Source organism: Gopherus evgoodei, chromosome 8, assembly GCF_007399415.2.
Source record: "Gopherus evgoodei ecotype Sinaloan lineage chromosome 8, rGopEvg1_v1.p, whole genome shotgun sequence".
Lineage (NCBI taxonomy): Eukaryota > Metazoa > Chordata > Testudines > Testudinidae > Gopherus > Gopherus evgoodei.
Window position 1 is genome coordinate 96100932 of NC_044329.1, and position 26659 is coordinate 96127590.

At 46.8% G+C, this 26659-nt stretch overlaps 1 protein-coding gene across 1 annotated transcript in view; it reads left to right on the forward strand.

Moving 5' to 3' along the window:
• Nucleotides 1-3262: 3262 nt before the first annotated feature.
• The window catches only part of KANK4 (KN motif and ankyrin repeat domains 4), a 54271-nt gene continuing 30874 nt past the window's right edge, over nucleotides 3263-26659 (forward strand). Inside the window, exon 1 of the mRNA XM_030573759.1 lies at nucleotides 3263-3640. The gene's annotated coding sequence lies outside the window, so the exon portion shown is untranslated. The remainder of the gene's footprint in view (nucleotides 3641-26659) is intronic.

Genomic DNA, 26659 nt, shown 5'->3' on the forward strand with positions numbered 1-26659 from the left:
AGACCCCGCATTAGCTAGTTGATTATATTTGTCATCAGTATAGCCTATTAATTCTAATTAAAACCCAAACCAACCAATAGCTGGAAATATATACTACATGTTGTAGTGCAACACTGCAGTACAGGACTTTAAAGGGTCACCTGGAGAATGAATAAAATACCCATGGCTCGACCATGTCCGCTGAATCAGGCTTGCAGGGCTCGGGCGAAGGGGCTATACAACTTCAGTGTAGAAATTCAGGCTTGGGCTGGAGCCCAGTCTCTGAGACCCTCCCCTGTTGTGGGGTCTGTGAGCTTGGGTCAGCTGACAGGGGCCACCCGCCAATGTTTTATTTCAGCATAGACATACCCTTGGGAAAAAAGGGCAGTTATACAATGCTGGTTACTATTAACCCATCTTTTCCTACTCCAGATCATTTAACAGCAGGGACCATATTCATCGCTGGTGTAATTTTATTGATAAAGTGGCTAAGACACTGGTCTGGAAATTAGGAAAGCCAGGGTCTGTTCCTGCCTCTGCTACAGAGGCCTGGTCTACACTACGCATTTAAACCGATTTTAGCAGCGTTAAACCGATTTAACGCTGCACCCATCCACACAACGAGGCCTTTTATATCGATATAAAGGGCTCTTTAAACGAGTTTCTGTACTCCTCCCCGATGAGAGGAGTAGCACTGAAATCGGTATTACCATATCGGATTAGGGTTAGCGTGGCCGCAAATCGACGGTATTGGCCTCCAGGCGGTATCCCACAGTGCATCATTGTGAATGCTCTGGACAGCAATCTGAACTCGGATGCACTGGCCAGGTAAACAGGAAAAGCCCCGCAAACTTTTGAATTTCATTTCCTGTTTGCCCAGCGTGGAGCTCTGATCAGCATGGGTGGCGATGCAGTCCCAAATCCAAAAAGAGCTCCAGCATGGGCCGTATGGGAGATACCGGATCTGATCGCTGTATGGAGAGACAAATCTGTTCTATCACAGCTCTGTTACAGAAGACGAAATGACAAAGCATTTGAAAAAATCTCCAGGCTACGATACAGAGTCCACAGCACAGTGCTGTGTGACAAGCATAATGGAAAGCCAAATAATCAAATGGATGCTCATGGAGGGAGGGAGGGAGTACTGAGGACTCCAGCTATCCCACAGTCCCCGCAGTCTCTGAAAAGCATTTGCATTCTTGGCTGAGCTCCCAATGCCTGTAGGGTCAAACACAATGTCCGGGGTGTTTCAGGGTATATCTCGTCAATTTACCTTCCCTCCCCCCCCGTGAAAGAAAAGGGAAAAAATCGTTTATTGACTTTTTTATATGTCACCCTATGTCTACTGCATGCTGCTGGTAGACGCAGTGCTGCAGCAATGAATAGCAGCATCCTCTCCCCTCTCCTCCCGGGTGACAGATGGTACAATATGACTGCTATCTGTTGTCATCATCAGCCCATGAGTGCTCCTGGCTGGCCTCAGGTGAGGTCGGCTGGGGACGCCTCGGTGAAAATAGGAATGACTCCCGGTCATTCCCGGTAGATGGTACAGAACGGCTGGTAACCGTCCTCATCATAGCAACTGGGGGCTGAGTTCCATCAGCGTCCCCCCCTTTCATGTCTAAAGAAAAGATTCTGTACTGCCTGGACTATCATAGCAGCGGGATGCTAGGCTCCTCTCCCCGCCACCGTTTAATGTCCTGCCTGGACTATCATAGCAGCTGGAGGCTGCCTCCTCCTCATTTTATCTCACTAAAAAGTCAGTGTTTCTTATTCCTGCACTCTTTATTACTTCAACACACAAATGGGGGACACTGCCACGGTAGCCCAGAAAGGTTGGGGGAGAAGGGAATCAACAGGTGGGGTTGTTGCAGGGGCACCCCCTAGAATGGCATGCAGCTCATCATTTCTGCGGGATCTGACATGGAGAGGCTGTGCTCTCTGGTTCTCTGGCACACTGGTTCTGTAGTACACTTGCCCCATATTCTAGGCAGGACTGACTCTAATTTTAGATAAACCATAAAGGAGGGATTGACTTGGGGAGCCATTCCCATTTTTGTCTTTGCGCCCCTGGCTGACCCCAGCTAAGGCCAGCCAGGAGCACCCATGACAGCAGCAGATGGTACAGAATGACTGATAACTGTCATCTCATCGCCAATTTACAATGGCACAGCAGACGGGTACAAAACGACTGGTAACCATCTCTGCTATCTTGCAATGGCAAATGAATGCTGCTGTGTAGCACTGCAGTACCACCTCTGTCAGCGGCATCCAGTACACATACGATGATAATGACAAAAGGCAAAACGGGCTCCATGGTTGCCATGCTATGGCGTCTGCCAGGGAAATCCAGGGAAAAAGGGCGTGAAATGATTGTCTGCCATTGCTTTCACGGAGGAAGGAATGAGTGACGACATTTACTCAGAATCACCCGCGACACTGTTTTTGCACCATCATGCATTGGGATCTCAACCCAGAATTCCAGTGGGCGGGGGAGACTGTGGGAACTATGGGATAGCTATGGGATAGCTACCCACAGTGCAACACTCCAGAAATAGACGCTAGCCTCGGTATATGGACGCACACCGCCGAATTAATGTGCTTAATGTGGCCGCGTGCACTCGACATTATACAATCTGTTTTACAAAACTGGTTTATGTAAAACTGGAATAATCCCGTAGTGTAGACATACCCTGAGCTTCTGTGTGAACTTAGGTAAGGCCTCAGCTTCCCTGTCTAAAAATGTGGATAGCGAATGATGCTCAATTTCTTTTGTAACCCACTTTGAGCTGGATGGATGAAGCCAGCACAGCACTGCATAAGACTGAAGTATTATTCGTACTTTAACCCTCCTACACCCCACGTGTAAATTAATATACACCACTGCTTCGGTCACTGCTGAAGTCAGTGCCATAGCTCCGGTACAAAGATTCAAATACACAGTCATTCCAGTGACCTCAACAGAATTACTTTAAACAGCAGAATTTGGCTCCCTGAATCTAATCAAATGGCGTGTGCTGCATTAGGACCCTCGTGCAGACCTTAAAGACCTTAGAAAGTGCTGGAGTTTCCTCCCCCCCCCCCAGTATTTGGTAGAAATCAGACCGCAGATTTCTGTCTCCTTGTTATTAATACATTGATAAACCATAAAGGGAGTTACAGGATTGATGGATGAGCAGCAAAAGGCTCGGAGACGGCAAAGCACAGGGTCACTACTAGGTGTTAGGCGTCTAGTCCCATTACACAGCGAATCCACTACTCGAAGCCCTTTCTTTTCTATTTTCTTTCACTGACGCGCGCTGAGCTAAGCGAGAGGGTCGCATGAAATGCCGAAGCTGCGCTGAAATCCCGAGAGGCGAAGCAGCTGGAGAGCTCGGTACCCGCCAGCGGATTGCGGGCACTGCGTGGTCGGATCGGCCAGCTCTCCAGACAGCAAGGGAGGCGCAGAAAGTCTTGGGGAAGGCACCGAGCCTTGCATCTGAGTCCAGGGCTGCCTCCGGGGGCATCCCCCCTCACTCAGCCCCGGGCAGCTGGAGGCGGGGAGCCGCAGCACACGCAGCCCAGTGCGGGGCGGGGGGCAAGGTGCTGCCAGCCCAGAGGCGGCCCGAGAGTAGCCGATGGATTCGGACGAGCCAGGCAGGAGCTAAAGGCACCTCCCAAGGTAAAGAAACTTCGCTCCTTTGTCAGCGCGGCGCTGCCCCTCAGCTGCGCCCCGGCCGCCAGCTGTGGCGCCGCCTTTGTCTCCGGCACCATCTCTCCTAGAGTCCGGGGCTCGGATGGTGCCGGGCGCGGGGGGGGGGGGGACGGGACAAAGAGCCAAAGGCTCCATCAGCATCTCTGCCCCGGGGACCGAATCGCCCTTCACTGGACTGCGCAGCCCGAGCGCTGCAGTCTGGGGGAGAGATCGGGCACGGTTCGGTTAATAACAGCTGCTGAGCCGAGCCGAGCCGGGCCGAGCCGCTCCATGCTCGGCTAGGCAGTTAGACGCCAGCTGTTTGCTGCAGGCAGTTCTGCCATCTATTGTTACAGCGGCGGGGGGTGGTAGATATCTGCCCCCACCCCCACCCCAGCTGGAAACACCAGCCCGCTGGGGCAGCCAGGAGCTGCAAGACGCAAGGCGCAGCTTTCCCTTTGAAATGGCCGGGGACCGGGCAGGCGGCTGCTGGCGCCGCCCTGGGAAGGGAACTGGCTGGAGTTGGCTGGGCCGGGGCTGTTTGTTTCCCGGGGAGATTCTCCTTTTGTGACAGCGGGTTACTCCTCGCCCCAGGACTGTTGCTGCTTGTACTCCAAGGACGCCAAGCTAGCGGGGGAGGGGTGAATCCTCATCTGAGCGGGACCGGCCAGGATCGTGAACTCTCACAAATACTTTACTTATCTTCGTCCATGTGGGAGTCATTCGGGTTGGGAAGGCCACAAAAACGAACCTATCAATAGCAGGGGGAGAGAAGAGAAGGAAAAACCCCGCTAAATGCTCCCCCCCCACCCCACGCCGTGTTTGTTACATTGCAAGTTCTTGGGGCAGAGAATGGGCTTGATTTTCCACTCACCCTGGTTTTATCCCATTAGGTTCAGTGAAGTTCCCCCCCCCCCCCGCGCCCCGCATTTACACAGCGAATCAAGCACTATATAATACCATAGAACAGCAGTTCTCAACGGGGGGGTGGGGGGCACAACAGGCCCACAGGCCCTGAGCCCCAACACTCACAGGATACAAGCCGGGAGCCCCAAGCTGCAGTGGCCCGAGGAGCAGAAGCCCTGAGCTGAAAATGCCACGAGCCCAGAGCCCAGCAGGGCTAAAACCTGGAGCTCACCCTCTGCCCCACGGGGCTAAAGCTGAGAGCCCTGAGCATTGGTGTCCCCTGGGGCACAAACCCCAAACTCTGGCACCTGGTGCTGCAGAAGCCCCGAGTCCCCCAGCCTAATGGGGCTAAAGAAGCTCTGAACCTCTAGCCCCATGGAGCAGAAGCCCTGAGGCTCCCCCCGTCCTGCGATTGAAGCTCAGTGACTGGCGCCTCCCTGCACCTGGATCCAGGAGCCCTGTCTCTATGCCTTGCCCCCTTGCTAGGCCCTGGAATTTTTATAGCATGTTGCAGGGGCCCTCAGAAAGAAAAACACTGAGAACCCCTGGGGTAGAACAGTATAAGCACTAAACAAATCAACATTATTCACATTTGCAAAGAGTAAAGAAAACTACATAGATTATAAAGGTGCCATCTCAGGTTAAAATTTAAAAGGAAAATATCTCCCGTGGCCAGTGTACCCAGTAAAAAAATGTTTAAAATTTAATTTGTTTTTGATGTTTTTTTCCTGTTTCCTTTTTAAAATTTCATTCATCTTGGAAAAGGAAAATAGACTAGACAGTTTCATTTTTTGTTTCTAGTCAATTTCACTTTCAGGTTCTCATGCACTGGCAGAGTGCTGCAGTGTTTGAGTTGCAAACAAATTCATGAAAATGTTGCTATTGCTATTTTCAAAATGACAAAACCTAGAAGTTTTGCTTAATTACCTGAAAGTGTCAGGTAATTATACAGGGCATAGGGGCGCAGCGTTCCCAGTTTTAGTCCTGCAGGGTGGTGGGGCTTGGAGCTTCTGCCTCAGTGGGGTGCTGGGGCTCAGGACTCCCAACTTTAGCCCTCCAGGGTGTGTGTGGGGGGGGGCTTGACCCTTCTGCCCCATGGGGCACCAGGGCTCCAGGCTTCAGCCCCGCAGGGCACTGGGACTCATGTTACCCGCACAATTTAAGATTCCACTCCTAACCCTCTCTCATGGGTACTCAGGATGTAATATATGGTTCCCACCGTTAAGCGTCCTCATAGGTACTCAGAGTGTAACTTTACCTAGGCTCTACCTCTCTGTGGGCTCTGGACTTTAGTCTTGTGGGGCTTAGGGCTCTAGATGCCCAGCTTTGGGGCTCCAGATGCCCAGTGGGGCATTGGAGTTCAGAACTTTAGCCCCACAGGGGGCTGGGGCTCCGGACTCCCATATTTATCCCCACATGGTGCCAGAGTTCAGGGCTTCTGCTCCGTGGGGGCGCTGGGGCTCCTGGCTTCTGCCCCGTGGGACATTGTGGCTTGGAACTCATGGACCCACTTCTGTGTCATTATGCAATTATTATGCCCAGGGGGTGGTTGTTGTTGTTGTTTTTTGAGGGGCGGGGGAGGTTGTAGTAAAGTGAGTACAGTACAATTTCTCTCATCACAAGATTTATTACATTTTCTCACTGGTAATAGGTCTCAAGTCGCAGCCCTGCCAGGAGCTGGTGAGCCCAGTGGTAAATTGCCTTCTTAAAAACAAGACTTACAGTCTATGACCTGTTAAGGCACTAAGACAAACTTTATACAGGTCTGATTCCAATCTCACCTACACTGGTGAAATCTGCAGTACTCCGCTGAAGTCACTTGAGTCACAAAGTGTAAACCAGTGTAAGTGAAATCAGATTCAGTCCCTTGTACTGTAGGGATATCATGCAGTGCCACTGTAACCCATGCCTGCTTGGTGTGGTGTTCGATCCGCCTCTAGAGGCACTTAGACCATCTAGAGATTCAGAGGGGTAGTCGTGTTAGTCTGCATCCACAAAAACAACGAGGAGTCCGGTGGCACCTAAAGACTAACAGATTTATTGGGCATAAGCTTTTGTGGGTAAAAAGCCCACTTCTTCAGATGCATGGAGAGAAACATTACAGATGCCAGCATAAATATTTATGTCTAGCATCTGTAATTTTTCTCTCCATGCATCTGAAGAGGTGGGTTTTTTTACCCACGAATGCTTATGCCCAAATAAATCTGTTAGTCTTTAAGGTGCCACCGGACTCCTCGTTGTTTTTAGCTAGAGACTGATGTGTCTGCTATATCCTTGGCTAACAGACAGGTAGCTTTTTAACTCATGCAGTAGACAGAGGCTGATGCATTTAGGTCCAAAGATCTCAGGTCCAATGCTGCCCCCTGACAACTGGGGTCTGTCAGCAATACCCCACCTCTCTGCCAGGCCAATTGGTAGTTATATTGGTATCTGGACAATGGAAATAAAATGTGCAAACAGTGTTACAACACCAGAGCAGACTGCTGTTTGATCCATTCTGTTGTGATGCCTCCAGAAATAGGGAATACATGCTGTATTAGAAGAATGTGGAAGTGCTTGCAGTAGAGATCAGGTGGTGTAATATAGATACTCTGACTACATGGGACTTGATTCACCTCCACAAAAGGAATTGGGGGGTGGGGGACCTTGGGCTTGTAAACTTTTCAGAGCACGGATTTTCTTTTACTACATAGTGCCTAGCACAATGGAACCCTGATCTCAGTTAGGGCTTCTAGGCCCCACTGTAATCAAAATAAATAACAGAGCCCGTATGTTGCAAAATTATTCCATTTTGCTCTGTGATCCTTCCTTCAATAAGGTCAGCAAACATACACAGCCAGATTTAAAAAATACCCAGCATCATACTGGGAACTGCTGAGTGCTCATATGGAAGTCAAGCACTTTTAAAATTTGGTCCATGAGCGGGTGCTTAAAATATGGCCCATAGAGTCTAATGCTAGTATGTACATTTGAGGACAGAAATATAACTGACTCTGCTTTCCCAGAAATGGCTGCATCTGACTGATGGGTAGTTTGAGCCCTGCATATTGTTTAATTTACAAAATACTCCGGGATTCTACAAGAAGAATGATATATTAATAAAGCTCATTCACTCAATCTTTACCACTAAGTGACTAGTTCAGGTCATGCTCCTGGAACAAGCCCACCAAGTATTTTTCAAATAACATTTTATTTCAAAACGTTATGGCCAAATCCATGTTTGCTAGGACTGCAGGGAAGCCTTTGGAAAATCACTGGGGGTGAATTTGGTCTGACAAGTTTCAAGTGGACAGTTTGTGTTAATGTTTTTTCCCCATTGAGCGCACCATATGACAGCATAGTTGCTATGACACGTCATTGTTCTTGAACAGCTTGATACAGATTTCAGCAAATACTGTATAACTTTTAAACTCTCAGTTAAACATGGCAGCTGATATCTTTAACCTAGACTGCTACTGTGTATGTTTTGCGATTGTTTGATGGACTGAATTTGTCCACATTCTGTGTGCATGATGGAGAAGTGCAAGCAGTTCTGTGTTGGACTGAATGCAGTTAATGAATCAGAAAAGTGTGCACATCTTCTGAAAAAACAATCTGTAGACGGCAATGTGAAGTGAATGTTGCACATATTTCTGAATGAATTAGGCCATTAACCAGTGTAATATTGTGCAAGACCAACTAGAGTCCATGAGCCTCATTCTGATCTGACACCAATTTTAAACCACTGTAATTCCATTGGCTTCAATGGAGGTTCTTCCAATTTATACCACTATAAGAGCAGAATCAGGTTCAAAAATAGCCATAGAAGAAAGACACGGTGCATGCTGATGATCTCCTTATAAAAAGGAAAAACTCTACATTCCATGAAAGTCTTGCTCTCCTTTAATATGTTCATGTGTATATGCTAGACTGTGCACCAGAAGCTATTTCCTTAGCCAGTGGAATGTCAGGTCATATAACACATGACTGAGGTATCCTTGGACATATGCTACAAGGCCAGCTGTGCAAAAGTAAAAAAAATAAAAATACCAGCACAAGGAGGAAAAAATAACTTTGACCATTTAAAATACACTAAATACGTTGCTTTTTATTTTATCAACCTTGAATGTAATACTGCTGGGTGGCTTTGGGGAGGGAAGACTGCCAAATCCTAGTCCCTTGGATGTCAACAAGAGCTTTGCCATCAGCTCAGCAAGTTCAGGACTTGTCCCTGTAGTGACCACCCTGCTTTTGTATCTGTCAGCCCCAAAAAATGGTAAAGGGGCAAAAATGGAAATAAGAAATAATTGTGACACTCCTCTGGTAAATAGGGGGTTTATTTTGGAGAAGAAAAATCTCATTTTGTAAAATTGGCAGAATCCATAAACTTTTCAAAACTCTAGGAATCAGTCCAAATGGCTTATTGCAGAAATGTTGCTATATAGTCACAAGAAGGCAGGTAGCCCTGGGGTGGGGTGAGGGCACTGTTAGCCTTTACAGAGAAGTCACTATTTAGTTGTTGATATACAGTGAGGGCATGTCTACACTTACCTCCGGAGCGATCTATCCAGCGGGAGTTGATTTATCGCATCTAGTGAAGACGCGATAAATCGACTGCCGAACACTCTCACGTCAACTCCAATACTCCACCAGAGCGAGAAGTGTAGGCGGAGTCGACGGGAGCGTCAGCAGTCAACCTACCACAGTGAAGACCGTGGTAAGTAGATCTACTTCAGCTATGTTATTCACGTAGCTAAAGTTGCGTAACTTAGATCGATTCCCCCCATAGTGTAGACCAGGCCTAAGACTTAGAACAAGCACTGTATAAACATTAGCTAATCAATCTTCACAATATCCCTGGGACACACAATGGGGAAGTACTCTCAGCCACCTCTTAGATAGGGAAACTGAAGCAGAGTAGTTAGGTGAGTTGCCCACAGCCAAACAGGCAGTCAGTGTCAGGGCTAGTATTAGAATGTAGGAATTCCTGGCTCTTATGCCTGTCCTGAGATAACTTTTCAGACTACACTTGTTATATGCTTACCAATCCTAGATTCCTTTCTGTAGCTAGACTGGTAATTTTGCTAAAGCTCAACATCTGTGTCGTAAACAGAAGGATCTGACATTTCCATCACAATTTCTCATGGGTTTACATAACTCAACTTATTATGCAATTCACATCAAAACACAAAAAGCCTGAATTGTGATGCCTCTTATTTGCTTGTCCGGCCCATTTGATGTCTCAGCTAACAGGTGAAAACATGCAGCTGCTCTTATTCTCCATTCGATTCAGCTCCCTTTTCCCTGAGCTGTATGGCAGAGTGGATGGGTACAAGTAGTAAAACCTCCTGTATGGTCAGTAATTTGTGAGAAGTCAGTGCTGCAGAGTCATTCTTCGCTGCAGGAGGAAGAACAGATAGCGAGCCTTTCAGGATGCTCAGAGGTTGTATTATAAAAGTACACTACCACTACAAAAAATAAAGCTTAAAAGAAAAACTGTCCACCTGGTACCTTAAAAAGAGCTACGACTCCCCTCCAGGATGTGAGTCGCAAGCTAGGATAGTTGTGAGCATGATTGACTAGAGAAGTTTGCACCCCTGCTTGCCAGTCTTATTCTTGTGAGCAGTGAGAGGCCTGCCTGCTTGTGGCTAAATCCTGCTCTCAGTTACACTGGTGAAAAAGCTGAAGTAAATGAAGTTACACCTGCTTTACAATGGTGTAACAAAGCAGGATTCCTGCCACTTTCACCCTGCTGCCCACGGGTGGCTCCAGGCCCCAGCACGCCAAGTGCGTGCTTGGGGCGGCAGTCAGGGTGCCTTCGGCGGCTTGCCTGCAGGAGGTCCACCGGAGCCGCGGGACCAGCGGACCCTCCGCAGACAAGCTGCTGAAGGCAGCCTGCCTGCCCTGCTTGGGGCGGCAAAATCCCAAGAGCCGCCCCTGCTGCTGCCTACTCACAACTGAGGAGCTAGACCTTATTTCTAAAACCTTCTCACATTAAATTACCTGTTGTCTGTGTCTCCATGATTCTAATGTTATCACATATCAGAATTTAGGAAAAACATTAGATGTAACTGAGACTGTAGTTAGGTCCTAGGTTTTTACAGGGCTCTGAAAATAGTTAGGTTCCATCTACACAGACAAGACCAAACAGATCTATCAGAGCTGGGAGAATGATCACATTGTAACACAGACCTCCAACATTGCAAAATTTGCTACGTGTGCAAGCTTTTATATAGGCAAGTGGTATGGACCGTGAGCAGAGGGTTTACACAGTGAGCCAAGTCCTGTTCTTTTAACCTCATGCAACTGTGAAATAACGTGGATATTGCATGTTGATGGAAGTTTAAAAAAATAAATACGTTCAGGTGTTCTGCACAAAAGGATCCTTTATAATCATTAGCTGAAGTGATGGGCACTGCTAATGGCCAGTGAGCAGGGAATTATTATTTAATAACAGACTATGTCTACATTACAGAGACTATACCAGCAGAGCCCTGTAATGTAGACAGAGCCTATGCAGACAGAAGGGGTTTTTCTGTAGATGCAGAAACATCACCTTCTCGAATGACATTAGCTACCCTGATGGAAGCACTCTTCTGTTGACACAGCTGCATCTACTCTGGGGGTTATGTCGGCGTAGCTATGCAAATATGACTTTCAAGCACAGACCAGCCCACAGGAAGAATGAAAGGGCTGTTCCCTGAGGGTCTGAGCACAGTACCTGGCTGTCTCTCCCTCACGCCCAGCTGCTGAGGATGTCCAAGGGCAGATTGACCCTGAAAAGTTATATTGGCATAGATACATTGGTCTAACATAGCTACACTGATATGATCCCCAGTGTAGATGGAGCTATATCAACAGAAGAGTGCTTTGTTCTGGGATGCAGTGGTACTATGCCAATAGAAAACCCCCCTCTGTCAGCATAGGCTGCTTCTACATTCTTGCTATGCCAGCGTAGCTCTGCCAACATAGAGTTTGCTTAGTGTAGACAGACCCGCAAGCTATTAAATGTCTGAGAGCTGGAGGGAACTGAAATGGGCATTAACTCCTGTGGCAGACGGGAGAAAGCAGGGCTGATAGGATTGTTAAAAAAGTAAAAGAAATAGCAGACCAGGAAATCACCAAAAGAGCTTCATCCCACCCAGCTTAGTGAAGAGTGTACGTCTTCCTAGTTTCTGCCCTGTCTTCTACCTGCAGTTAATCCCTGGGCCTCTTTTGCCAGGGGGTAGAGTAAATAGTCCTTGGTGCCCAAGTACCTCACTCAGTCTCTTCTCTTCTCATTGCCTGGGCTCCCTGTCTCTCTGCAGCAAGCTTGCCCCCAAAGCAGAGGTGTGAGCTATCTGTCAAGTTCCATGCCCAGAGCTGAGGCACACAGGAGGAGGGTCTGTGTGAGAATCACATCAGCTCCCTGACCACTGCTACTGCCTGAGAAAAAAACTTAGTTGCCCTGTACCCAGCAAATGAGACAGCAGAGAGAGAGCAGGTGAGACACGGAGTGGGAGATTTTCAAAGGCACAGAGAGGAATTAGGTGTCCAGCATCCACTGGGTGTCTGTTGTTTCTTAAGAAATTAAGACACTGCTCCAAGGCTTCTTTCCATCCCTCAAGGTGGGACATCAGGCTCTTTTCAAATCAACTCAGGCAAAAGTGGCTCTCCTTTCAGGGTGGATCTTAGATTCACCTCCTTCCTGTTTAACAGCAGCTACAGACTCCATTTCACCACAAACTCCAGCAGAACCCCTGATCCTATGTTCTTACCTGAGCATGGAAACCTCTTCAGAAAGGCCTTGGAGCATTAAGGTCTGGCCAAGCTGAAGACAACCTTGTGTACTTGGAGAAGCCACCAACTTGGTTTCTTTGCAGTGGGTGTGTCAGTGATGATGGTGGTGGTTGTACTGAGATGGTACTATGCACAGTCTCCAAAGCCTGCATGATGAGGAACTTTGTTCCAGCATGTACAATAACTAGAAAAACAGAGGCAAGCAGTCAGAAGAGATGAAGAATAACCTGGCACTTCTAGCTTCATTGTATTGCCATGTCTGAATGTTCAATAACCATGAATCAGGCTTCCAAAACCCCATGAGATTGACTTAATAATAATGAAATATTAGCAGTAGGTTCTTTTTATTTGCCTTCTGGTTTTGAAGTATTTAGGATTCACATGTTCAAACTTTTTTCTGCAACCACGAGATTCATATAGTCACATGACTCCAGGAGCTGGGACTTTAAGGAACACATCACATATTGCACAATTCAATGCAATTGACAAGAATTGCCAACATTGCTTTTATAACACTACCTGATTCGTGGCCAGAAGAGACTAGCAGCCACCCGTCAAAGAGGTTTTAGAGGAAGAGTCTGAATGATGTTTTCTTACCCTGGCAAGTCATAAAAGGGAAGTCTCTAGATAGGATGTGTCTTTCCTTGAATTTGTCGTTTTAATGGAAATGTTGACAGAGCATTAACTGTATTTAACAAACAGCAATAAGCAGTTTTAGTAAAATTAATATCTGTATAACTTTTACTGCCATCTCATTAAATGGCTATTTAAACACCTAAAGACTCCTTGAGAGTTTCACATATTATTTTGAAAACAATTCCTTTAATTGATTAAGGAATTTTGGGGTAGTTACACAGCCGCTAGATTTGTCTGAGTTAAATTTGCCAAGTCATTCTCTCTTGTGCATACACCTACTGAAGCCACATTTACTGGGGTCTAATAGTCATCTGGTGTTCAACACAGTCGGCTACTAGTCTAATGGTTCTGTGAGTCCTTGATTCTAGGTCCTTGAGTCTGCCGGAGCTGCACTTGACTGAGGATCTCAAGGAGCCTTTAATGCCACATTTGTTCTCTCCAATTCTTGAGGCTCCTGGGACAGTTCAGATGCCTGAGTGAGACAGACGAACCTCAGGGAAGCCTCAAGCGATGAAGTTGTGCCCTCTTGCACCAGGGCTGAATTTGGCCTGTTTGGACAAGTAGCTCACTTCCCTGACTGTGCAAGTATGTTCCCTGCTTAGGGTGACCAGATGTTGTGATTTTAAGGGATTTTATAGTCCTGATTTTTGGGTCTTTTCCTTATATAGGCTCCTATTACACTCCCCCACACCTCCGGTCCCGATTTTTCACACTTGCTGTCTGGGCACCCTATCCCTGCTGTACATTCCCTAATACAGTCAGCCTAATTTTAAACATGGCAATGAAGCGGAATGAAGATTAATCAATGGACTAACTAATCTCACTGTCAGAAAGCTCAGTCTAATGTTTCCCTTTCGTAATTTCATTCCATCACTCTTGGTTATACCTTTATAATGAACTCCCAGATCTCCCTGGAGTTCACAGCCTTCGAATATTAATTAGATCATTTCTTTCAATGTCTAAAGGATGTTACATAGCAGGTGCCCCCATCCCATGGTCTGGCACTGGTGGTGAGAGGAGCTTACAATGTCAATAATGCAGAGTGATGAATGTGATGTATTGAAAACGGTGTTCAAGTTACAAGCTATCACTTTAAGCTGGCAGATGTTTCCTGGCCCTGCTTGTGTGCTAGGAGGCTCTGTAGGGAACCATGCAAGTGGAGTATTCAGGAGCAGTCAACCTGCAAAAAGCCATCCTAGAGCAAGGCAGGTTGAGTTGTGACTCCCTACCATAGGGAGCAGCCTGCTTTGTCTCTCCATTTTTGGTTCTTGTGCATTAGGTTCTGGATTTTACAAACTAAAGCAGTGTTATGTTGCAGCCTTCCCGAACAAGTATTTTATGTTTATCTAACTTCTGTGGTTATGCCATGAACACAATAAATAGTGAACCACTCATCTGTAAACACCCACCCTATTCCTATGCTTCAGATAAAACATATCGCCAGACAGCCTGTCCCTCGGGGTATGTCTACACTGCAATTAAAAACCCACGGCTGGCCCATGCTGCTCACACCACAGGGCTATTTAACTGCAGTGTAGATGTTTGGGCTCTATCTGCAGCCTGGTCTCATCCTGAGCCCAAATGTATATGTTATAATTAAACAGCCCTGCAGCCTGAGCCCTGAGAGCCCAAGTCAACCGGCACTGGCCAGCCCCAGGTTTTTAATTGCAGCGTAGACATACCCTGAGTGCTCGGGAGAAAAAGATGAGCTCGTACGTATAGAAAGTTAATAAGGCTCTAGTGCACTAAGGGGGCAAAGGAATGACAGTTGAGGGGCCTTCAGTCAGAAGCTCTCACCCATTTGTAACTAGGGAAGTCCAGCTCAAACCTCTTCGCTGGTTGCAACGGTGGATATGTGACTCATAGACAGAGGGGCAGTCTCTGATGTAATAAGATCCCAAACCCTTTCAAGATTAAATTCACAGGCAACCAGCAACTCCTAAAGCATTGATGACCTCGCCTTCATTGTGAAAGCCCACTGACTTAGGCTGAAATTCACCTTGCCAGAGGTCCAGCACAAGGAATATGTACCAATTCAATTCTTAAAATTGGGTGTGACTTAAACAGTGCATAGCTCTCGGGCTTGTCCCCTGCACAGGGGTGAATTTCAGCCTAAGTGAGGGGCTGCATTATGTACCAGCTTTAGTTTCCAAGCGGTTTCAAGCAGGATTGCCAAGAGTGCGTTTGGGCCCCGGTGAAAACATTTTTTGGGCCCCCCCAGCAAGGATGGACTGGCTAAATCAGGCCAGTGAAGCCGGGCCCTAGGCCCCCTTCCAGACCTCCGAGCCCTGGTAATTTGTACCGGCTTCCCCACCCCTCTCATCGGCCCTGGTTTCAAGACTTTATCCCCTCTGTCATATCTAGACATATTTAACTTTTAATTTTTCCTTGAAAGCCATTCCTGCCAGCCACACAAGTACATTTGTCATTCTTCCAATTGGCCACTGTCTTTCTGATACAGTGAGTTTCTGCCTCCTTCTGAATGTGTGCTTTGGAGTAACATTATCCAGCTTGCATGTTCTCAAATTGAATCTCATTTGTTATTCTCTGCCTACATTTCTCATCTCCCTATGGGCTTGATCCAAAGCCCACTGAAGTTTACAGGAAACTTTCCACTGACTTCAATGGACTTTGGCTCATGTCCTTCATCAAAAAATCCCGCCACACAAACCACGTATGTTTTAACCAGGCCATTTTCTACTTAATCACACTAAAATTTCAAGCCTTTTCTTCTCTTTCTCTACTTGTTCTTGCCCATTCCCCCACTGCATATTGTTTTATATTTTGGATCATCTGAGCCCATCCCTACATAGCTGACTTCTCTCTTGCACTGCTGCACCTAACAGATTGAAAACGCATTATTTTTCTTCCTGTGTATCCAGACAGAATTGAAAATACGTGTAACAAATATTCCCTGTGAGGCCATATTTGTTCGTGGTATGTCCACTTGTAACAATAGCTCTGCTGGGCTATTGTGTAATCAAGCAGACCGCCTGGACAGAGCAGATTTTCGGTAACACTTTTAATAGCAAGGGCTAGATTTCCTGTAGATATTTGGCACAGAGGTGTGCAAATTACATCTCCCTGTGTCAGCCCGGCCCTCTCTTCCCCTAGGGGAAATTCACTATGAGGGAGCACAGATGGGGTTGCCACACCTTGCTCTACATTTAGCAGGCAGGTTTAACTTACTGGTGGGGCTCCTTTGGAGGACTTCCAGTGGGTGTGTTGAATCAGCATAACTCCTGACCACTCCTTTCTCCAGCCATTTCCTGGGCACCTGAGGATTCCTTGGCAAAGGCAAAGTTGCAGTGGCTTTCTGCCACCAAAAATCCCCCCGCACCCTTCCCCAGACCTTTCATTGCCATCCCTTGCCACTGAATCCAGCTGTAAAGGTCCCATCACTTACTTACAAAGCCTTGAAATATTTGATTTTGCTGCTTTCTTTTCCCTTCTCCAATATGGGGTAGGAAAAGCTAAGAACTGTGGGCTTAACCCAACAAGCTGTGCAAGCTCACTAACACGAAAGAGAGCATTCAGAACTGAGAATTAAATTTGCCCTGGTGCCACGTTAACCCATCTAGCTGCCACATATATGGACAGATGATCTAAGATCTTACAGTGCTCCATAGCACTGTTTGGGATAAATCTGCAGAACAGCTCACTGGATAATTTCTCCCATCTATCTATCCTGTCAGTATCTCTCTTTAACATCCGCTATTTATATCTCATGCCGCCACAGTCTCCTTATGCAGACATATTCATGGCCAATACAAGAAAAATCCTCACTTCCCCTTAGCGTTCGCATTACTATGCGTCCCCAATAACCAGCACTCTTCATCAAAGCACTCTCTCCTGAAGATAGGAGTAGTGTCCGTGCTGACTGCCAAGCAGGGCCAGTGCAAGGATGTTTCACGCCCTAGGTGAAACTTCCACCTTGCGCCCTCCCTGCCCCCCACGCCCCAACCCTGAGGCCCCCCCCCTGCAGCAGCTCCCCCCCTCCGGCCTGAGGCGCCCCCCCCCCCCGCCCCAGCTCACCCCTGCTTCATGCACGAGCATGAGCACGCCGTGGCCGCTTCACTTCTCCCGCCTCCCAGGCTTGCAGTGCCTATGCTGATTGGCGCCGCAAGCCTGGTAGGAGGGAGAAGTGAAGCAGCTCACCCTCGCCCTGCCTCCTCCCTGAGCACACCGTGGCTGCTTCACTTCTCCCGCCACCCAGGCTTGCGGTGCCAATCAGCTTAGGTGCCGCAAGCCAGGTAGGCAGGAGAAGTGAAGCAGCCATGGCGTGCTCGGGAGGAGGCGGGGCAGGGGTGAGCTTGGGCGGGGAGTTCCCCTGCATGCCACCTCTGCCCTTACTTGCTGCAGGAGGCCCTCCCCGCACTCCGCTGCCCCAGCTCCCTCCACCTAAATGCCGGTGGTGACCCGGGCGGCCGAAGATCCGGCCGCTGCGGTTGCTCCCGAAGAAAATGGCACCCCCCAATCCTAGCGCAGTTGCCTAAATGGTTGCACTGGCCCTGCTGCCAAGCTGAGAAGAAACAAACAACTGACCACAACTGGCTGGGTGTACTCCATTTTATAAACTCCACTCCTGCAAAGAGCTGCACTCAAGAGAACAGGAGTTTAAAGAACTGCAGCATCTGGTAGAGAATCAATAGCAACATTTCTGGGTCAGACTTTTCGCCTTTATTTTTGCTGCACTGCCCTATGCCCATTTGTGAGCACAAGCTGAGAGGCGCAGAATTTGGCCACTGGTTACAGTCTGGTACCTCTTCTGGAGATCCTTAAATATAGATCAGATACTGGGCCAAATCTCCTTTAGGGCTGCATTTCTATTTCAGGCCCTGATTCACCAATCCATTTACGCAAGTACTCAACTTTAAAACACATGCTTATATCTCATTGACTTTAATGGGTCTTAGGCCCAGGCTTATGTGATTTACTAAGCAGGGATAGACTCACGCCCGTGCTTAAGTGTTTTGCTGAATCAGAGCCCCAGGGACTTGTAGATCCACTTTAAATCTTTTGGAGTTTTGCTTGGTTAAGACTGCATGTTTTAGCCAAGTGAATTTGAGGAGGAGATGCTAGAATAAGAATAAACTACTGGGTCTTTCAAAAGGGAAAAATTAATTGAAAATGGTCTGACATTATACTTGGAATTAATTATTTATATACACATATAGTATAGAAAATATATCATATATAAAGGGCAAATACATGACTATATGCAGAACAGTTATGGAAGAGTATGACTCACCTCCAGAGCACTCCCTTGTGGCCAGGCCCGGGCCAAGAGTTGCAGGACCTTCCGCTCAGTTGCCACCACCAAAAGGCCATTTAGACTTGCTGGTGATCCACCTCTTCTTGGGACTCAGCCCTCCAGCCTCCTGGCCCTTCCTGGGTTAACAAAGAGTCCAAACAATAACTTGCCAACCCCATGTTGGGCCTTTGTCCTTACTCCTTGTATCAGAGGATTTCAATAATCCTTACCCCTGGTGACAGGGGAATTTCTACACCACCTTCATCAGCAGGCCAATATGGAGCCCAGGCCCTCCCTCGCCTCTGGGTTCTGGTCCAGGGCCCCTTTAATAAAAGGCTCAGGCCAGTGTACACAGACTCCCTGGCTGCCTCCCTAGACTACTTCCTATCTTGTCCTATATTAGGCCTTTCCCACAGCCTCTTCCTGGGTGTACCATGTACCAGCATCATATTCCCAAAGCCTTTTCTCCAGGCTCCTGCAGAGCTCTTAGTACTTTCTACCATCCAGCTACCTCTGCTGTAGGGGAGTTTTCTCTACTCCTCTCCCAGGGCAGTCCCTGACCCTGAAGGAGTTTCGCCACTCCCTGCAAGCTTCTCCACCAGCACAGAGAATACTAGGGAGACTCACTTCCCCTGCTTTCCTTTACAACTGCCTTGGGCTCCCTACCAGTGAAAGGCTTTGTGTTCCATTATCAACCCCCATAGCCAGCACCACCGTCTCTGTTTGCTTAGGAAAAGATCATCATGCAGGGGAACAAGGGAATGTCAGGTGTCTCTAACTCCCTTGTGTAGGCTACATACACTGTAGCTCCCAGCATGGGCCTACTACTCCCACTCCCCACACAGGTGGGCAGGTGGAAATCTTAACTCTTCTTGTGTCAGCCAGCACAGCTGAGCCAGGGAAGTGGTCTGCTGGCATAGTCTAGATTTACCTTCTGGAATAAGAGGAACCAGTTTATGAACTGAGAATCACAGTTCATTCCCTGGTGTGTTGGAGGGACAGTGCAGCTACACATCTCAGCATAGATTGTTAAATCACAATCCAGCCCTTCATTTCTCTGGCACAGTTTTGAATTCTATCTTTTCAGAGCAGGAAAGAGTTTTGGCACTTTTGGGAAGTGGATGAATTGCATAAACCAGGCCCAAAGTGTTATACAGGGCTTTTGTGATAGGAGCCACGCCCTATCATTGCACGGCACATTACAACATGGCAACTTACCATTTAAAAACTACTCACAAGCTCAATCTCTAATGAAGTTCCAGTTTTCTACAGATCAAAATCTAGAAGACACAATTTTTACTGTGTTAAGGGGCAGTTATATGTTCTGGTTTCAGCTCAACAGCTGTGGTAGGCCTGGGCATAAAATATATGAAGCTGAATGACTGCATGCTGCAGGGCTTTATGTTAGTTCACAAACTACCATTTGCCCATAACTTGAGAAGTGATATTTAACATTGCAAAGATTGGTGAGGAAACAATCCTTTCACTTGAAATGTTTCCAAATGTACTCAGAACCTGGAGGTTCATTTGTGCTTTGCTTTTATCTTTGAGACCATTTGATTCTGTCGGGGTTTTATGTTTGTTTGAATTTTATTTTTGCATTGATAAACCCAAGGTAAATTGTTGCATCATTTAGCCACCTGCTTTTTCTCTTGTCCTATTGATCCCTTCCTTTCCTTCCTTTGGCTAGCATAGCACAATGGGAACAGCAATGCTATGAGTTTCCTTTGTTACCACTGTATCCTGCCCCTGCTAACAATAAATGCGACAAGAGATGGATGATCAGAGTTTGAAATGTGTCTCCTTTCAATCAGCAGGGCATTCTACAGAGGGCCCTGCTTGTTGTACTAGAAGTCCTCTTTCTGTGCTGCAGTTATCAACTGCTACATAATGACCTGCAATTCATTGAAGTGTAGAATCAATAGAGTGGTATGTTCAGTAATTACAGAAGGTGCTTTGCTGATTTTCTTGTCCTGTTAAATAGATTCGCTGCCTTATCTTCAGCTCTTCAGCTCCTCACAAGAGCGGATTGATGGGTGTAACTATAGGACTCTGAGCCACAGACAAAACCATGAATTCTTAAGAGGATATTTCTGATATAACTCATTGCACTATGGTAGGGCTGAAGCAGAATTAATTATTAATATTGAAACATGTTGCGTTTTCTAATAAAGCTTCTGTCCTTTAATCAAGGGGACTGTTTTTATTTTTTATTGGGAGAAATGCTGACCAGAATAAACAATGTATTCAAAATTGCTAAGCTGCAGAATGTGAACTGAAGCTCAGAATGAAGGTGTATGTCAGCCAGGAAGAATTTCTTTAATGAGTAACATCAGATGAAATGAGAAATGTGTAGTTAATTATTGACTGACTTTTAAATAATCCTATTTTTGATAAAGCAGATAAGGTCATATGTTGTCCAAAAATTTCCCCAGTAGACTAAACATTTTGCATTTTGTTTTTTATGGGGAGATAATATATACTGTCTACAGGAAAAGTAACTAACTTTAAAGATTGGATTTTAACTTTCTCCAGAAAGGATGTATAATAATTATGTGCTAGCGTGTTATAAAATGAATTCAACTTTTGTTCTGCTTCCTCTGTTTAGTTAAACTAGTATTTGCTTTTTAAGCAAGGTCACTGATCAGCTGACCAACTTCTTTAACAGCTGGAAATCCCATATTTGCTGCTCTGAACCTGTAACTATTGACTCGCAGCAGTGAAAAGATCTCTTTCTGAATGGGAAAAGCCCTTTTTGTAGATGGAAGGATGAGAAGGTAACCTGGCAATGTGCTTTTTTAATGATACTTTTTCTTTCATAATGAAGTGCTAAATGCAGTTGCTGCAATGCAGGAGAAAATGACAGCCAGTGGCGAAAAATAAAGAAATGTTGTGATCTGTTTAAATAGTTAATGAGATTGTGTTAATATGTCACCTACTAGGCATGAATTACTTCTTTGTTTATAGTCACAGGGATAATCGTTTCTCATCTGTGAAACTGGTGGTAGCAGACTCCTTTCCTAGGGTATGTCTACATCTACAATTTTGCAGCGCTGGTTGTTACAGCTGTATTAGTACACCTGTATAGGGCCAGCGCTGCAGAGTGGCCACACTTACAGCAACCAGCGCTGCAAGTGGTGTTAGATGTGGCCACACTGCAGCGCTGTTGGGCGGCTTCAAGGGGGGTTCGGGGAACGCGAGAGCCAACCGGGGAAGGAGACCAGCTTCGCCGCGGTTTGCTCTCGCGTTCCCTGAACCTCCCTGCAAACCGCAGGGAAGGAGATCTGCTTGCTCGGGGGTTCGGGGAACGCGATAGCAAACCGGGGAAGGAGACCAGCTTCGCCGCGGTTTGCTCTCGCGTTCCCCGAACCCCCCTGCAAACCGCAGGGAAGGAGACCTGCTTGCAGGGGGGTTCGGGGAACGCGAGAGCAAACCGGGGAAGGAGACCAGCTTCCCCGCGGTTTGCTCTCGCGTTCCCCGAACCCCCCTGCAAACCGCAGGGAAGGAGACCTGCTTGCTCGGGGGTTCGGGGAACGCGAGAGCAAACCGGGGAAGGAGACCAGCTTCGCCGCGGTTTGCTCTCGCGTTCCCCGAACCCCCTTGCAAACCGCAGGGAAGGAGACCTGCTTGCTCGGGGGTTCGGGGAACGCGAGAGCAAACCGGGGAAGGAGACCAGCTTCGCCGCAGTTTGCTCTCGCGTTCCCCGAACCCCCCTGTGCAAACCGCAGGGAAGGAGACCTGCTTGCTCGGGGGTTCGGGAACGCGAGAGCAAACCGGGGAAGGAGATCTGCTTGATTACCAGAGGCTTCCTCAGGTATGCTGGGATACCTGCTTATTCCACGGAGGTCAAGAAAAGCGCTGGTAAGTGTCTACACTTGATTACCAGCGCTGGATCACCAGCGCTGGATCCTCTACACCCGAGACAAAACGGGAGTACGGCCAGCGCTGCAAACAGGGAGTTGCAGCGCTGGTGATGCCCTGCAGATGTGTACACCTCCTAAGTTGCAGCGCTGTAACCCCCTCACCAGCGCTGCAACTTTGTGATGTAGACAAGCCCCTAGAGTGAATTTTACCAATCTTAGTCTCTGTAATTCAGTTAAAATTAAAACCTTCAGGAGGATGATCTTAGGTGGTGTTTTTTATTCTGTTAACGGGGGTCAGAAAATGGAGAGTTAAATCTGACTGTCAAGGAATACTCCTTGAGACTTGGCTTTTGAAAAAGACAGCACATTGTCCTTGCAAATGGGGAACAGAGGGAATGAAGTTGCTGGGTCAAATATTTGATTTTTTCATGTTTATTTCTCTATATGCTCTTGTCTCATAAGAGGTCTTTTAATGTCCATATGAACTCATCCTCCTCAACACTATTCTTTGTAGTAAAACTGAAAATCAAAGATGCTATATATATGCTGAGATGCTCTCTGCCTGGGGATTAAAATTTAGTGTTTTCCATTATTGTATGATACAGAGAAAGCCTGCAAATATTAAAACCTGAGGCAGGGTCAATTTAACAAACTTATATGTAATGTGTTTTCTGTCAATGTATATTAAAGGCTCATAATGACAGAATTTGATAAGGTATTTACCAAAGGGGAAGAAAACTTTACAGAATCTTTGAAATCTTTTTCATGAGGGGCTAGATGATTTGGAAGCAGAGAACAGGATACAGAACTAGGGCAGTAGTTCCAGGGCCGCCCACGGAGGGGGGGGGCAAGTGGGGCAATTTGCCCCGGGCTCTGCAGGGGCCCCCAGGAGAGTTTTTCGGGACCCCTGGAGCGGGGTCCTTCACTCGCTCCAAAGGCCCCGGAAAACTCTCACGGGGCCTGGGTCCCTGGAGCTTCTTCCACGCTGGGTCTTCAGCGTTGGAGGGTCCTTCCGCTCCAGGGTGGAAGGACCCCCCGCCTCCAAATTACTGCCAAAGTGGGACCCACCACCAAAGTGCAGCCTGGTCTTCGGCAGTAATTCGGCGGCGGGGGATTCTTCCGTTCCGTCACCGCAGGTCTTTGAGGCACTTCGGCGGCGGGTCCCGGAGCGGAAGGACCCCCCGCCGCTGAATTACCGCCAAAGCAGGGGCCCCCCACCGCTGAAGACCCCAGGCCCCTGGAATCCTCTGGGCAACCCTAACTAGTTCAAATCTGTCCCAGGTTGGTAGTCGCTGAAGGGCTTTACCAATTTGAAGGCTGTTCAGTGGCATATCTGAAAAGAGTTAGGCTCATTCCTGCTTCTAGTATACAAGAATCCACTGCAAATTAGCACTAAGTTGCAGCTGGAGACAAGCACTGAGGGAGTGTGAGCTTGTTGCTCGTAGTACAAAAAAAGGACTGAGTGGGGATGGAGTGAAAACTAGCCTGTCTATCGCAGAAATGGCTCCTCTAGAGACCTGGATCAGAGCCCTTTGAAGTCCACGGAATTGAACTCCTTCCATTGACTTCAGTAGACTGTGGATCAGGCCCCAGGTGAAGGCTGAAGCACGTTGATGTGGTGCGTGAGCCTTCGTAACCAGAAGAGTTCAGATCTGTCCTTTAGATGCACTAAATTCTCTAAACTTAAAATCTCAGCGGCAGATCCTCCTCTTGCACCAGTATAAATCAGAGGTAGCTCTTCTGCAGTCAGTGGAATTATATTAGTATTGTAAGGCAAAGATGAATCAGGAGGACATGTGTGATATGTCTGCAGAATGCAATCCATGGAACTGTGCATAGTTGGGCGGGCTCTTGCAAAGCCTCAGAGCTCCGTCCAGAACACTAATGCACATCTGAAAACTGATCCCACCAGCTGGCAGCTTTGTCTCCTGACACTCAGGCTTCCCTGAAGTTATGTATGGGAGCAGGGATCAAAGTGGTATGTGGGAGTCATTTTTCATTCCATAGTCTCCCATCAGAGACAACATTAGGCTGTGGTGAGACCTTGTTGTACTTTATCATCCTGCCTGGTATTTGGTTCCTTCTTCAGTAGAAATTAAATATCTTTTTGGTGTTGTCTTATTTGGTTTATTGTTAAAAACAAAAAATGTAGAATCAGATTTGAGACTGTTTGAAGCTCTTGTGAGAGATGACTGGATAATTTGTCCATATATTCTGATGAAATTCTTCACTCTGATCTAGTTTTCTAGCCAGACATAGAAGAATATTGGTTTGGATACGAGGGGTAATAGGACCCATATTTTTGGCAGTTAGCCATCAGACCCATGTACAAACTACACTGGAGGCACTTGAAGTACGTCTAGAAGCTGGTATGGTACATGCAGAAGTCATTTTATGAGGTGATTTTGAAATAGATTAGGCAAAAAATTAATATCAATTTTATGACTGGAAAGTTGGAACTAAGCCAAGTCATAAATGAACAATTAGGTTTAATTATCTAGATATTAAAAACCTCATATTGATTGGATTTTTTTTCTTTGTAAATGACCTAGAAGAGTGAAATATAACTGGTCAGACTGTGGCTGGAATCCATAAACGTTGTGCAACTGACTAATTGGAAAAGTAAAATAAAAACAGTGGAGAAACTGATTAATGTTAATTTTGGCATATGCTGTTTATTCATGAGGAAAAGCAGGAGAAACTGCCTTACATGTACAAAATGGAGTTAGCCTGGGAATATTTTAGGAGTGTATTGGTTGAAATCTACCATAAACATGGTTTTGACTGGTTCTGCAGGATTAAGATGGGTAAGCAAATTACTAGTCTGCCAGGTGTCTGTGTTATTATCCAGCTATAACTGTGTACAAGGTAGTAACCTTGGGATCATATTAATGTTCTCTTTATAGTAATGTCTCTCGGAAGACTCCATCACACTCAGATGCAGAGACCACACTTGTTGAATGCAGCAATGCGTTTCTTACTAGTTAGTTGTGGTTTCATACAAATATTTTCATAATTTTAAATGGGTAACACAGCACAGTTTAATCTAATTTTCTCTAGTGTCTTTATTTGAAAGTTCTATAATCTAAGCACTTCATTTCAATGTTTTAAAACATACATACCAGCAGCATCTGTTTTTTGGTAGCTTTTCTAAAAATTAAAACAGAAATAAATCAGGTTAAAATTCAAACCAATCTCACAGGAAGAGAGGCATTTAAGGGATAAAGAATGGAGAATTTAGACAAGCTGTGGTTTCAGATGAACATTTAAATGAAGACGTGGACAAACATAGGAAGGCTGCAGAGAAGAAGTCTCTTGTACCAACCATGATGAGATTGTGTGGAGGGGTAGAGAAGAGACCAATACTAGATAAGTGGAATGACTGACACAGTGAGGGATAAAGGCCAATGAACGTGGCTGGAGCTAGCCCATGGAGGGTTTTAATATTATGGGCCAAATGCTGAAGTCCTTCCTCAGGTGAAACTGTAAGAGTTAAAAGGTGAGCAAGGGACTTGGTATGTGGACCAAGAAGAGCCATTTGAATTGCTCCTGAATGAATGGATAGTCAGCAGAGCTGGATTGGAATGGGTTTAAGTTGATTGCACTTCTTTGTACTTTTGAGCAGGTGGCAGTGGAATTCTGAGCATGCTGGAGTCCAACACAGAATAAGGAACTGCAGCAGCTAAGGTGACAGGAGCAGGAAGCATAGAGGGGGAAATGAGGCAGGGCATACCTGGACAATGGTGCTGAAGAAGGCAGCAGCGGAAATGGAAAACAATCAGGCGGCATCTACCTCTCTTCACCCACTTCTGCCAATAGGGCTAATGAGATGAGGGCAGTCCTTGACTAGTTATCTGCCCTTCCCCCACACACTTGGTCTAGGATGTGCATTGAGTGAGTCTTCACCATCAGCAGCTTCTGAAACTGGACATTATTGAGCAGCTCTTTGCTCTCCCACATGACTTAGTCTGTCTTATGCTGGGGCTGGGGGAATTTCCCCAGTAGTTCAGCTCTCCAGCGTTGTCTACCTCCTTCCCTTCTGGCTCTTGTGACCTTGCAATTCATGCACCCTTTTTCTATTCTCTTGAGCACAGGCATGGGTGAGAGATCAAAGAGTTCAAAAAAGAGAACAGCCCAGGAAAAATGTTTTGGGCACCCTGAGGGACTACCTGCTGCACAGAGGTTTGGGAGGGGCTAGGGCAGTGGACTGAAACCAGAGTTTTTCCAACGTTGATCAGAATGGGAGTTGAGGTCAGGGCTCTTCAAGCCTTCAACCCCATTAGAGACTTGGTGCATTGGGGTCAAGGCTGCACTCTTGTAGTTCTAGCATGGTTCCAGCCCTGAGAGCAGCAGAAGGTGGATTTCCAGCCTGCACTGGGCAGGTCCTCCCTGCCTCTCTTTCCAGGGACAAACCCAAATCTTAAAGAAAGTTCTCCCTTTGAGGTTACAAACCCACCTCAAAAAACATGAGGGACCCGCAGTCTCCTTCTGTAAGCTGGGAAATCATCCTCCCATTCTGGCCCTGACCACCTTTTCCTATCTGGTATATACACTAGCACGCTTGGTTACCTGATGAGCTCCAGTTGCCTT